Source organism: Puma concolor, chromosome B1 (assembly GCF_028749965.1).
Source record: "Puma concolor isolate L17-30 chromosome B1, mPumCon1.1.hap2, whole genome shotgun sequence".
Classification (NCBI taxonomy): Eukaryota; Metazoa; Chordata; class Mammalia; order Carnivora; family Felidae; genus Puma; species Puma concolor.
The window spans coordinates 58,883,833-58,897,956 of NC_141670.1; the positions used below are offsets into that span (position 1 = coordinate 58,883,833).

The window sequence follows — 14,124 nt, forward strand, 5'->3', positions numbered from 1 at the left end:
TAACAAAAATTATAAATTCAAAAATCTTTCCTTAAATACTCTACTAATAAAGAACTGCTTCTATATGTAACCTAGTTTACTATCTTAAGCATGACTCTATTTTAGAAGGGCTACATGTTTTGTTGAAAACCAACCTTTTCCTAATATTACATAACTGAATATTTCTTTTTTCAATGTGTTGCTATAGCATTCAGCCAAACAATAAAATTAATTTAGTTGAAGGACCTGTGATAAACTCCAAGCCTTTGCAGAAGTGATTAATCATAATATGAAGAAAAACAAAGCTAGCTTTAGAAAGACTGAAAATAAGAAATCTAGAATACTCTTAACCATGCTGGAAATAGTTTCCAATCTTTTCTGCCTCCAGCGTGCAAATGTATCTTCCAACGTAGGTAGAGAAAAATAACGGTCAAATATTTAAGGTTAACATTTTTTTTTCTTTGAAGCATTTGGTAGAGAACTGGAAAAAAAAAATAAGAGCAGGGGAATGGTAAAAATGACACAACATTTCACTCAACATTTATTCAGTGTAATGTTCATGCCAATCACTGTGCGAGAGGCTGAGAACACATAAGTAAACAAAACTTGGACTTGCCTTCCCAAGGAGTGACCATTTGCTTATATTGGAGAAGACATTTCCTAGTAAGATGATCGTCTCCTCTATCTTTCATCTTGGCCACATCCCTAAATCCTACCTGCTAGTCAAAAATTAATTAGCAGAAAAATGACTTAATAGTCCTTCAAACTCAATACTTCCAAACCTCAACAATTTTCTGTAACTCCACGTGTCCTGCACACCTCACCCATCATCGTTCCTGGTCCCACAAGCTAGAACACTCTGGGCTAGCTTCAGCTCTTCACCTTTTCTCTTACCTCTGTTATGTGTCATGCCAGCCTATTTGACCACAGAAATAGCTCTTCAGATCTTCTTCCCATCCATCTTATGTCCTCTTCCTAATTTAAGACCTTGTGATCTTGGCAGTGAACTAATGAAAAGGCACATTCAGTGCCTCTTCCAAGCTCCTCCCTCTCCCTTAAGTCCTTTGCACCAACACAAGGGCTATCTTCCAAAACACATGAAGATCTGATCATGTCTCACTGTCCTACTTGAAAACTTCAGCTGAGAAAGATTACCAAGTTCTTTCAAGTGGCACTAAAGCCCCTAAATATGGCACAGCTTACCATTTAGAGGCCACTGCATGGTATGCATCCACACACCTCGTGCCATGCTAAACTATATCCTCTTCTTCCAAAAACAATCCAGATATTCATACTTGCAAACCTTTCTCCCACCGGTTCATGTGCAGAGAGTGCTCTCTTGCTTACCACCATATCCCCAGACTACACAGATTTGCAGTCTCTGGTTAGAAGCCAGAAAGAGAGTAGAGACTTGTGGAAAACTAGTCCTTGAGGCAAAAGCAGGTGGGTGGACATGATTTGGTCAGATACTGGCAAAGTTTAAGACTAAAATGAGAAATCTGAATATATAGGGACCTTGAAATCTGAAGGAGGAAAATCCAAGTACAAAGCTGGCAAAATTTAATAAGGAAAAAGGCATGCTTTGTCTACCGGGCATTTGATGTATCTGTAAAATGGTCATGAACAGTGATTCTTGACTTGATGCTTCTTTAGAGGACCCAGGACTCCACTACTGCGCTCTTCTGGGTTTTCTCATGAACACAGACCTCTACAAGGCTAAAGACTGACAGAACGTAACATCGCAGCCCATTCACATAGCAGCAGAGTATTAGGCAACATTGCTCCCATAATGAAGAACTATTTCTCTGAGGTTGACTAACAGGTGGGTTTCAAGAATTTTTGATAGCACTTATTTCATAGTGTTCTCTCCTTGGCATACTTCCTAGCTCTAAGATTTTTGTTTAATGAAAAAAAATTGCTGCCATGCAAAGGAGAGCTAAAAACAGCATATGCAATTTTATATAACCAGGCTTATCCTAGCATGTCAGGTCACCTTAATCCCTCAGTGAATAAGCACTAGTTGAACTACTGAGATATTTCCATCCATTATAGTCTCATTTCTTGAATATCCGAGGCATCTGTAACCAAGAGCCAATTACCACTGTAGTTCATTAATCATCAGTGTTGCTTAATGCCAAGAACTGGAGGGAAGCTGCCTACATTGTTTTACTTAAGTTTCTCTACAAGAAATGCATAAATGAATAGCTGGTCCTACAAGAGTAGGCTAGTCTTGTGTAGGCTGTGGATAAACTGCACATGAAGTCTCATAAGAAGTTTCTTACTTCTCTTGGGGGCTCTTGGGTGGCTCAATTGGTTATGCACCTGACTCTTGATTTTGGTTTAGGTCCTGATCCCAGGGTCGTGAGATCGAGCCCCCTGTTGGGCTCTGTGCTGAGCATGGAGCCTGCCTGAGATTTTTTTCTCTCCCTGTGACCCTCCCCGTGCTTGCTCTCTCTCTCTCTCTTTCTCTCTAAACAAAACAAAACAAAAAAGTTTCTTCCAACAAAATGTGGTGTTTCATGTAGTTTCTGTGTAAGTTTTAGCAATAAACCATAAATTCACATATCACATGTAATATTTTTATATTTTATAAAATGCCTATTGGACTATCAAAACCTATTCAAAGGTTTTACTGTATCTAGAGATCAGTTATAGGAGTATTGTTACAAATCTATGTTATCAAAAACTGCAGCCTATTATGTACTCAATGAGCTTAAATGTGAAACCTAAGCCATATCAAGTATATTGTTTTTCCAAAATGAATACAACTTCCCATACGAAGAATGTTTGTACTTTTAAGAAAACTATTTGTAGTCAAATACATACAGAATTTAAACACTTTCATAGAGCCCTAGAAGACAGGTACCACTGCAAAGGGGATGCTATTTGTTGTAAATGGACCCCACAGATTAGGAAAACTAATTTTATCCATAAATGGGTAAAAATTCTACAGGATGGATTTTGGCTCCCTAATGAAAGCATGTCATGATAGTCAGATGCTCTAAGATAGAAAGCCATACCTTGGCAAAGAGCAAAATGTAGGACCAAGGAAATGTCGGGGACACTGAAGCTTGAGCACATGAAACCATAACTTCCCAGGGCAGAAAATAATGACTTTTAAGAAAACAGATACTTAAAATTTTTAATTTAGGTGTTGTTCTGTAACTTAATTTTTTATGTGTTGTCATAGCCTCCACGATCCCAAATCTCCAACAAAGGCAGTTACACACAGAAATTCAGGGAGAGACAATCTGAACCATACCCACCAGGCCAGTAGGGAATAGAAAATGACACAGAATGGGAGTGGGCAATTCAGAGGAATAGCCATTCAGAGCCAAGAGAAATTAAAAAGAAATGTAAGTTTCCCAGAACTCACAAGAGGTATTAGGTGCTAAACAGAAAATGGAAGATGGAAGCCAATTTTGCTTTTGATTTCAGAAGACAATATGAGCCCAGAATGTATCTGGGTTATTACCATTTATTTATCCAGATTGATTCAGCACCTACTATGTGCCAGCTACTAATCCAGGCTTTGGACATAAAGGTACAGTAGGCGGAGCAGAGAGAGTAGAGGCAAGTAGTAGGAGGTGAGGCTGAGAGCCAACAGGGCAGACTACAGGGGCTGGTAGGCTGTGATAAGGACCTTCCATGATGAGGTGGTCTCTGAGCGAGATGGGAAGCCACTGGAGAGCTCTGAATGGAGGAGTAACTCAACCTGACTTACATCCTGTCCAAGGTGTTTAAAACAGTCTCAATGGAACAAGGGAGGAAACAGAAGACCAGCTTGAAGGCCAGTAGTTTGAAGGTCCTCCAGGTGAGAGACAGGGACAGGATAGATGTTCTCAGAGGAAGTGGTGAGAAATTTGGAGCATAGATATATTTTGAAGGTAAAGAGGACAGGATCAGCTGACAAATCGGACGTGGGGTGCAAGAGAAAGAAAATTCAGGGAAGATTCTAAGGTTTTCATGTTGAGCAGCTGCAAACATGAAATTCAATTCAGATTTCCAAATCAGAGACTTTTTCCCCTGCCTTTAAAGTCTAGGGAGGGACAGAACTGAAAACAGTCAAATGGCAACATTAGAACCCGCAAGGATGTTTCAGCCATGCTAAGCCAGTCTCCTTCCCCATTCTCGTCCTGAAACATAAAAGAAAGGCAAAGTTTCTCCATTGTTAACCTGCTAAGAGTTAAAGCTCAACAGTCTTTAATAGTACATTGCAAATGATAGCACTTCATGACTATTTTCATTAAGTAAAACTAACATCTTATTTTGATTTTAAATAACTTTTGAGCAGATTTTCATTATTTGCAATTTTCTCACTTGGAGGAAAACTGCCTTAACTCATAACAGTCTGGAAAGCTTTAGAAGTTCCTTGGAAGAATATTATGGTAGCTCTAAAAATATGACCGTAAGTCTGACCCTGCATTAATGCTGGAGGAGAGAGAGAGAGGAAAAGGGAACAGAGCAAGTTAGAAACCAACTATTAGAGCTACTTTGAACTACTTAAGGTTACCCAAGACATACTAATCTCTGGGCCTGTTTTCCAATTTGTAGACTTAAAGTGAAAATGTATCACAGGATTGACATAAGGAAATGTCTTCTTTTACAAATAAAAGCATTTAATAAAAGTATGTTGATATTCCCAATGTTTGGGGTATATTTTTACTATGCAATAAAAGTAAAATTTGGTCAGAGGAAAAACAGTTGTGACAGCTTGCAAGCCTCACTGTGACAAACATTAGCATTTGCTTCTTTTTTTAAAAATATGACCACTTTTAGCCATGACTAAATCCAACAGCTCCAAGAGGGTTGTTCCCAGAATCATGTGGTGCTGTGCCCACCCTCCTTCGTGAGGATGAGTGGAGCCTCCCATGACAGCAGACTTCAGCCAGGCTGTCCCAGCTCCAGCCTCACCCCCACCCACTGGGGAAAGATAGGACCGATCGGCACTAAACCCAAACTATCATAGCTCTTGCTGCTTTTATTATCTTAATTACCATATTCCTTTTGCCACTGTTGCACAAAATGCTCTATTTCCTTTCAGCAGCTCTTAAACTTTCTTGGCTTATAGACCTGTCAGGCAGTCTGGGGAAGTCTCCTGGGCCCTTCTCAAAGTCACATTTTTTAATTCATTAACATAAAATGCACAAGATTACAAAAGAAACCAGTTACATTCGAACACAGTTGTATCCTTACTCCCCGTGGCAGTTCATGGACAAAGTAACAGTTCACAATGTTTTTTCCTTAGTAATCTTGGAAACCCATTTGTGGCTGGACCCCACAAACTGTGAGATCATGTCCTGAGCTGAAACCAAGAGTTGGATACTTAACCAACCGAGCCACCCAGGAGCCCCCAAATTACTTACATTTTAGCCCTCAGTTTTTATGTCAAAAACATGTTGACCAAAGTAAGATTGTTCATCAGAAGCTTAAAATAAATTGAGAATTAACAGAGACCATGACAATTTGGGCCATTAAAAGGAAGTGATTAAATTGTCTGATGCCCCCCCTAACAACCCAAACCATACACACTGCTGGTCTATACCCCTCATCCCAGCATCTCATACTCCACATGCCTAACACACTTACTGTGAGGTCAGTGTGAGCTACACTCATGCCTTCACAGAGGCCATCATCTGGGACTGCTTTTCCTAACCACACATTAAGGCACACGTAGTAATATAATTTGGAGGAACAAAAGTATAGCCAGGGGAACAGGGGCTTCTGGAGCATCTTTACTATTAACCAGGACCTAGAACCTCCAAGGCTTCTACAGATTTGAATGTAGAGCAACGTGAAATAGGAGTTATGCAATAATTACTTTTTGAATGACTAAAGATGACTGTAGTCTTTACTTCATAAAATATTCATACATTTTACTTTTTTGTTTATTTCAAATTTTTACTTATTTTTCTTAATTCTTTCCACATTTATTTATTTTTGAAAGACAGAGCTTGAGTGGGGGAGGGGCAGAGAGAGAGGGAGACACAGAATCTGAAACTGGCTCCAGTCTCTGAGCTGTCAGCACAGAGCGCGACTCGGGGCTCAAACTCATAGACTATGAAATCATGACCTGAGCTGAAGTTGGACGCTTAAATTTTTATTTAAATTCTAGTTAGTTAACATATAGCACAATATTGGTTTCAGGAGTAGGATTTAGTGATTCATCTCTTACATATAATACACATACATATACATACATATATGTATATATATACATATATATGTACATATACATATGTACATATAATACATATACATATAATCACAAGTGCCCTCCTTAATGCCCATTTAGCCCATCCCCCTCCTCCCCTTCTCTCCATTGTGCCACCTATTGAACAAATTCAAACAATCAACTGCTAGAGTTTCTGGTACTTAAAAACAATACTAATATATTACAAATATTTTGTATTATTATACAAAATTACACATAATTTACATATATAATTTATATTTATATATTTATATATAATTTATACACATATAAAATATATTAATTGCCTGTGTTCCATTTCTCACTAATTTTTTAATTTTTTTTTAATTTTTTTTAATGTTTATTTATTTTTGAGAGAGAGACAGAGCATGAACAGGGGAGGGGCAGAGAGAGAGGGAGACACAGAATCCGAAGCAGGCTCCAGGCTCTGAGCCATCAGCCCAGAGCCGGAAGCGGGGCTCGAACTCACGGACCGCGAGATCATGACCTGAGTTGAAGTCGGACGCTTAACCAACTGAGCCACCCAGGCGCCCCTCACTAATTTTTTTTAAAGAACATGATAGAAAGCTTCTGCAGCTTTTGAGAAAATGACGAAGGAAAATCCACGTTCCTGATTGATACACGGAGTCTAATAAAACCCAAAAAGATTTCAGATTTCTAGGATTGGTATGTTCAGAAGTTTTGTATTTCCCTCAGCTTTGTGCTCTGTCAGATATAAACAGAACAAAAGAAAGATCTCTAGAGCAAACATGAAAATGCAGCAGAAATTAGGCTTCTGTATAGTGAATGTTACCTGCATGATTAAAAGGGGAAACAAGAACTACCTTCTTTCATGTAAATTATAAAATTAAAAGATCAGTTGTTATCCATGGGTGATCTGGGGTGAATCTATCCTCCTACATCCATAATTATTAAAACCACCACTTAATGTACAACATGAGCCTAACCTAGAGTTAGCTAGAAATTGTGTGATTTTGTAGCTTTTTTTAAGATTCTAAAACCCCAGTTCTTGAGATGGTTTTGATGTGCCCTTTAAATAGAGGCAGAAAGATGACCTAAACTTTGGCTCTAAAATACTGACTGAGTTCCATACACTTCCAGTGTATGATTATATGCCTGTCTGCTTTGTTTTAAAATAAAACTGATTACCATCAGCTAAATTTGATTATTAGACCTTCTGTGAAAGAAAAAAAATATATATATATATATTTAAAAGGTTTTTAAATTTCTCAATTTCTAAAAAAAAAAAAAGTTATTATAGAATTACAGTTGGAATTAAGTTTGGGGATTATTTTCTATTAATTCAATGAAAAGAGTTTCCTAAATATCAGTTTAAGATCTACTGATCAATATCTATATTATACTGATTCATACATACATGTATACATGAATATACCGATTAATACCTATCATTAACAGTCAACTTCTTGAATTGTATACTTTGGGCTACAAATAATAGAAAATCTGACTCAGAGTAGTTGAAATATAGGCTATTTCTTGTTTAGTAATAAAAGGCTGGACAAGGCAGTCCCATGGTTGCTCCATGATGACACTATGGGATTGCATCCTCATTCTAGGTTTTTCTAGGCAACAAAAAATCCTCAGTCTAGGTTTTTCTTTGCATCCTCAGTCTAGGCAAAACTCAGTTTTGCCACAACCAATTAGCTATGGCAAAACAAATTCCAACACCAGAGAGAACGTTTCCTCTCACCCCTCTATCCTTTCCGGGTGGATAGTCTCCCCTTGAAGCCTCAGAAGTCTTCCCCTTACATGTCATCAGCCAGAACCGGATTTCATGCTGACAAACCAGTTGTGGTGATGGAAAACGAGATTGCCACAGTGGCATTAACATTCATGACTAATCCCCCAGGGCAGGCACACTGTTACCCAAATAACCTTAGGATCCTTTAGGCTAGGAAAGAGCAGGGAAACCCGGCAGTGTCTGCTACACACAATATGTGCCACATACTATAGACCAATTTTTTAAATCTTTAAAATTTTTAAAAGGAAACCACAATGTGTATACTTATACTTCATAAATGAAGAAAGCAAGGCTTCAATAAATCCAATGATTTGACAAAGTCACACTGCTCATAAGCAAGCAAGTCTGAACTGAGGACTGAGGCTTTGGAGCCTCCTATGCAGTCACTGATGACAACCAAACCACAAATAAAACAATGGTCCAGGTTCCTGTGGCTTGAAAGCCAGCAACGTTAGGCTCTGTTCACCAAAATATGATTAGCAACTTCAGACTGTTTCTTCGAAAAAGATGTTCATGTGTATCTTCAAGATATCCTCCAAATGCTAATATGTTGTGGTTCCTCCAAAGAAAAACTCTCTCTGAAGTTGAGGTGACAGGGACCATCAGTTCCAGATAAGAGAAAATACAACCCCATCTACACTCTCCATAAACTGGGGCCGTGCGCCTTGAGACCAGAACAGGTCATATGTCATAGGTGGCATCTTTTTGATGATTTGAGAGCCTCATAATTGTTTATTGACTCAAGCCCAGCTTCACTTCACTTCTGCTTTAGGAGAAACTATTTTTCTAAAATGTAGTGGTAAATGATTTTTGAATAATGAGAACTTGGAGGGAGGAAAGAGGAAGTTATATGAAGCGAGGCAAATAATTGAAGATGTTCATAATGCAAGTCATTTTTCTCCAGAAATAGTACCTGCTGAATTCCCTGTCTTTTTTTCCTGGGTGAGGAAAAAAATAACAAAAAAACTTGCAGTGTGTGTGTTAAGATATTGATGCTTGGGTATCACGTGGCAGAGCAGCTGCTATTCATAAAATTAGGCAGTAGCAAAGCTCAATGTTCTCAACAAGATGCTAATTATTTACTCTTACTTGATATATTCTTCCATAAATTTCCTATTATTTGCCTTATGTTCTGTCTGTGATCTCCCATCAAAGAAAAGCATATCACCATTTTTTGTGTTGTTAACATAATGTTTTTAGGGTAAAAGTTTACTTTAGAAAGATGTTTAATCCCAAATGCTAATGAAAATATAAGAAAATTGATAAGTAAGTAGAAGTGAAAAAGACACCACAGGGCCATATTCCCAGCATTGCTTTGAACTTGCTAATTGTTGTTCAGTGATAGCCCTTAATGTCACATTCCCTTTTCCTTAAAATGGAACTTGTAAAAACTGTTTTAAGAAAACAGTTTATTTTGGTACTAGTGGCACAAGAAGTTACCAAAGGAAATGTGTTACCTACATTTTGTTTAAAACAGCCACACAAATGATCCATCCCAGATGCCTTGACATCTACTTTTGCTGGCAAAAATATAAAACAGCTCCAAGAAGCAGAGTTAGGAATATGATAAACTTCAGTTGTTTGTGGGAAATGAAAGAAAAGAGAAAATTAAGGGCACCTGGGTGGTTCAGTCAGGTGAGCACCTGACTCTTGATTTTGGCTTAGGTTATGATCCCAGGGTCATGGGATCAAGCCCTGCACCAGGCCCTTCACTGAGCATGGAGCCTGCTTAAGATTCTCTCTCTCTCCCTCTGCCTCTCTCCCCTGCTCATGCTCTGTCTCTCTCTGTAAAATAAATTTTCAAAAAATAAATGCTATTGTAAAAAGAACAAAGCAATCTAAAATTGTGCAAAATATAAATTCCATTTCTCGTAATTTCTGTGTTCCATGCTTTTTCTAAGATATGCCAAGAAAAACATTGTTGTGTTTAATGTAGTATCTAAGGAAATTTTTCAATTCTCCCCAGTATTTTTATTTGTGCCTATTAGCTTAGAAATGTATTTTTAAGTGCTTTACATTACACTGGTCATCAATCATAGGTATATATGGAAATAAAAATAAATACCACCGCTCTCAGCATTTTAAATATCCCTTTGAACATTGACTATGAGTACACAGCTCTTTTTGGCCTATATAAATGCCTTATCTTTTAGAGCTTGACAGTTTATAAAGTGCTGTGTGCTCTGTACTATCTCATTTGTTCTCATGTAACCACCCAAACCTTGAAGTGAATGGGTGGGTAATAATTCCTATTCTACCGATGAAGGTGGGTTCCAAGATGAAGAGTAATGTCCCACAGGTTGTGGTGGAGCCTGGAATAAAACACGGGTCTTGCGGGGGAGCCTGGGTTGCTCAGCTGGCTAAGCATCAGACTTCAGCTCAAGTCATGGCCTCACAGTTCATGAGTTTGAGCCGTGTTGGGCTCTGTGCTGACAGCTCAGAGGCAGGAGCCTGCTTTTGAATTTTGTGTCTCCCTCTCTCTCTCTGCCCTCCCCCACTTTCACTCTCTCTCTCTCTCTCTCAAAAATAAACATTAAAAAAAACACACACACAGTCTTGGCATTACTGCCATTATACATGGTATAAGGTAAGAAAAATGGCTGGCAAATGCCTTAACAGAAATGCAAATAGAAAAATCTAATTGTTTCATTCTGGTTTGTTTACACAGAGCCCTACAAGCACTGCTCCAGACAAATGTTTTCTCCAGTAAATGCAAAACACTGATGCCAAAGTCTTCGTGAAATTGGTGTTCAGAGAACCTAAACATTAAAATAAATTCTTCCTTTTAACGGCAGTCTTCCCTCTTGCTGATTTTTCTATCTTAAATTTTTTTTAATAACCTAACATCCTTATCAAAAACCTGTTGTTATTTTTTATGTCTAGAAATGCAGAATGGAAGAGTCCTGCAATGGCGTTAACTTGGCCATATTTGTTGATCTGCTGATCAAAAGCCTTTTATACGTTAGCTGGTTTAAATGTAAACCGGGCAGATTATTTGTGATGTGAAAACCATGATTTTTGCTTTATATAGGCACTTTTAGCTGTGAGAAATTTCTGTGCCTTTTCATAGTTTTAGCTGTATACTACCATTTGCAGATTTGTGCATATGTAGTCATATGTATTTTTAATTGGTCAAAAGTTGCCCTTGTTCACAGTGGTTGTTAACAAACCAGCTGGACTTTGTTTTAAAAGCAAACTAGTAGAAAACAGTTTGGCCTCAAAATAATAAGCATACAGTAACCATAGGACCCAACAATTCCACTTCTAGGTATGCACCTATGAAAAAGAAGAATGCACACAAAGACTTTGCTCTCATTGTTCACAGCAGCATTATTCATAATAGCCAACAAGTGTCAACAACCTAAATGGCCATCAACTGATGAATGGCTAAACGAATGTGGCATATCTACCCAATGGAATATTATTGAGCAATAAAAAAGTGTAAAGTTCTGATACATGCTACAACAGGATGAACCTTGAATCATCATCCCAAGTGAAAGAAGCCAGGCACAAAAGACCACATATTGTATTGACCTCATAGAATAGATAAATCCATAGAGACAGAGAGTAGAATAATGGTTGTCAAAAGCTGGGAGGTGGTGTTGGTTGCAGGTGAACAGAGAACAAGTGCTAATGCAGACAGGTCTTCTTTTTGGAGAACAGGCATACTGCAGAGACACCATGGATTTTGTTCTAGAACACTACAATAAAGCAAATATCACAATAAAGCAATTCAAGTGAATTTTTTTCATTTCCCAGTGCATATAAAAGTGATGTTTATAGTATATTGTAGTCTAAGTGTGCAAGTGCACTATGTAAACAAAAAAAATGTAAATACATTCATTGAAAAACATTTTATAGCTAAAAAATGCTAGCCAGCATCTGAGCTTTTAGCGAGTCACAATCTTTTCACTGGTGGAGAGTCTTGCTTCAATGTGGATGGCTGCCGAAGGTCAAAATGGCTGCAAAGATTTCTTAAAATAAGACATGGAGTTTGCCACACCAACTGACTCTTCATTTCATTTGAACACTAAGAGACAAGGGGCACCTGGGTGGCTCAATTGGTTAAGTGTCCGACTTCAGCCCAGGTCATGATCTCATGGTTTGTGGGTTCAAGCCGTGCATCAGGCTCTGCACTGACAGCTTGCTCAGGTCCTGGAGCCGGCTTCGGATTCTGTGTTTCCTTCTGTCTCTGCCCTTCCCCCGCTCACTCTGTCTCTCTCTCTGTCTCTCAAAAATAAATACATGTTAAAAAAATTTTTTTTAATGTATTAAAAAAAAAGAGACCGTCTCTCTGCCCCTCCCCCACTCATTCTGTCTCTCAAAAATAAATACATGTTAAAAAAAAATTTTAATGTATTAAAAAAAAAGAGACCATCTTTATGCCCCTCCCCCACTCACTCTGTCTCTCAAAAATAAATACATGTTAAAAAAAATTTTAATGCATTAAAAAAAAGACCATTATGGGGTTAATTGGCCTAATTTAAATATTGTCATATCTCAAGGAATAAGAAGGCCCAAGGAGAGGGAGGGAGATAGAGGAACAATGGTCACTGGAGCAGTCAGAACCCACAGAACATTTATCAGTTAAGTTCGTGGTCTTAAATGGGTGTGGTTCATGGTGTCCCCAAATAACTATAATAGTCACATCAAAGATTCCTGATCACAAACCACCATAACAAATACAATAGTAATGAAAAAGATTGAAATATTACATGAATTGCCAAACTGTGACAGAGATAGGAAGAAAATGCTGTTGGAAAAATGGCACCAATAGACTTAATCAATGCAGGGACACGACAAACCTTTCATTTGCAAAAAACAGGATATCGGGGCACCTTGGTGGCTCAGTTGGATAAGTGTCTTACTCTTGGTTTCAGGTCAGGTCATTATCTCACAGTTCATGAGACTGAGCCCCAAGGAGGGCTCTGTGCTGACAGCATGGAGCCTGCCTAGGATTCTCTCTCTTCCTCTTTTTCTGCCCCTCCCCTCATGCTGTCTCTCTCAAAATAAATAAACATTTTAAAAAATATGACATCCAGGTGCCTGGGTGGTTCAGTCAGTTAAGCATCTGACTTCAGCTCAGGTCATGATCTCATGGCTCGTGAGTTCGAGCCCTGCGTCAGGCTCTGTGCTGACAGCTTAGAGCCTGGAGCCTGCTTCAGATTCTGTGTTCCCCTTTGTCTCTCGGCCCCCACTCGTGCTATGTCTGTCTCTTTCTGTCTCTCTCTCAAAAAATAAGTAAACATTAAAAAAAATTTTTCATTGGAACGATACAGAGAAGATTAGCATGGCCCCTGTGCAAGGATGACATGCAAATTCGTGAAGTGTTCCGTATTAAAAAAGAAAATTTTTTTTAATATGATATCTGCAAAGCTCAACAAAGTGCAGCACAATAACATGAGGTATGCCTATACTGAAGTCTTCTAAAATATGGTGATGATTGCACAATTCTAAATACATTACACTAATAAATATATTAATATAACAAACTATCACAAACTGGGTGGCTTAAACAACACAAACATTTATTTCTCACCGTTCTGGATGCTAAAAATCCAAGGTCAAAGTGCTGGCAGATTCAGTGCCAGGTGAGAATACACTTTTTTTCTGGCCATCTTTTCTGTGTCCTCACACGGCAGAAGGGGTGAGGAAGCTCTCTGGGGTCTCTTATGTGAGGACACTAATCCCATTCATGAAGGCTCCACCCTCATGAGCTAATCACCCCCAAGGGCCCCACCTCCAAAGACCATCACATTGGGGGTTAGGTTTAAGGGTATAAAGTTGGGGCGGGGCGGGGGGGGAGACACAAAACTCTCAGTCTACAGCACCTAGTATAGGCACGTCAAGTTTTCTGATTTGATATTCAAGATAAACTAAGTCAAAATGTTGCAGGATTTTTTTTTTTACCTCAATACCTAAGATTCATCACCTCAGACGCTTTGAAGAATGAAGAGGTGGACACAAAATGAGCAGCAGGCAAAAGCTTATTAGAGTATAAGATCAGAAAGGAAGAATAGTAGGAAGGCTCTCTTTACAGAGAGGGGAATTCGAAAGTGAATGCCTGAGGACTATAGGCAAGAGTCCTTGTTTTATAAGGTTCTGGTCAGCCCTCCCCCTTCCTTTCCCCCTTGTTCCGTCTCAGGTTCTGCCTTTATTGGCTTGATAG

General features: G+C 38.6%; 1 non-coding gene across 1 annotated transcript; it reads left to right on the top strand.

Moving 5' to 3' along the window:
- The first annotated feature begins 13,192 nt into the window (after positions 1-13,192).
- Positions 13,193-13,297, top strand: LOC112859138 (U6 spliceosomal RNA). The gene has a single exon (XR_015250696.1). It is a non-coding gene; the product is annotated as a U6 spliceosomal RNA (small nuclear RNA).
- The last annotated feature ends 827 nt before the right edge of the window (positions 13,298-14,124 follow it).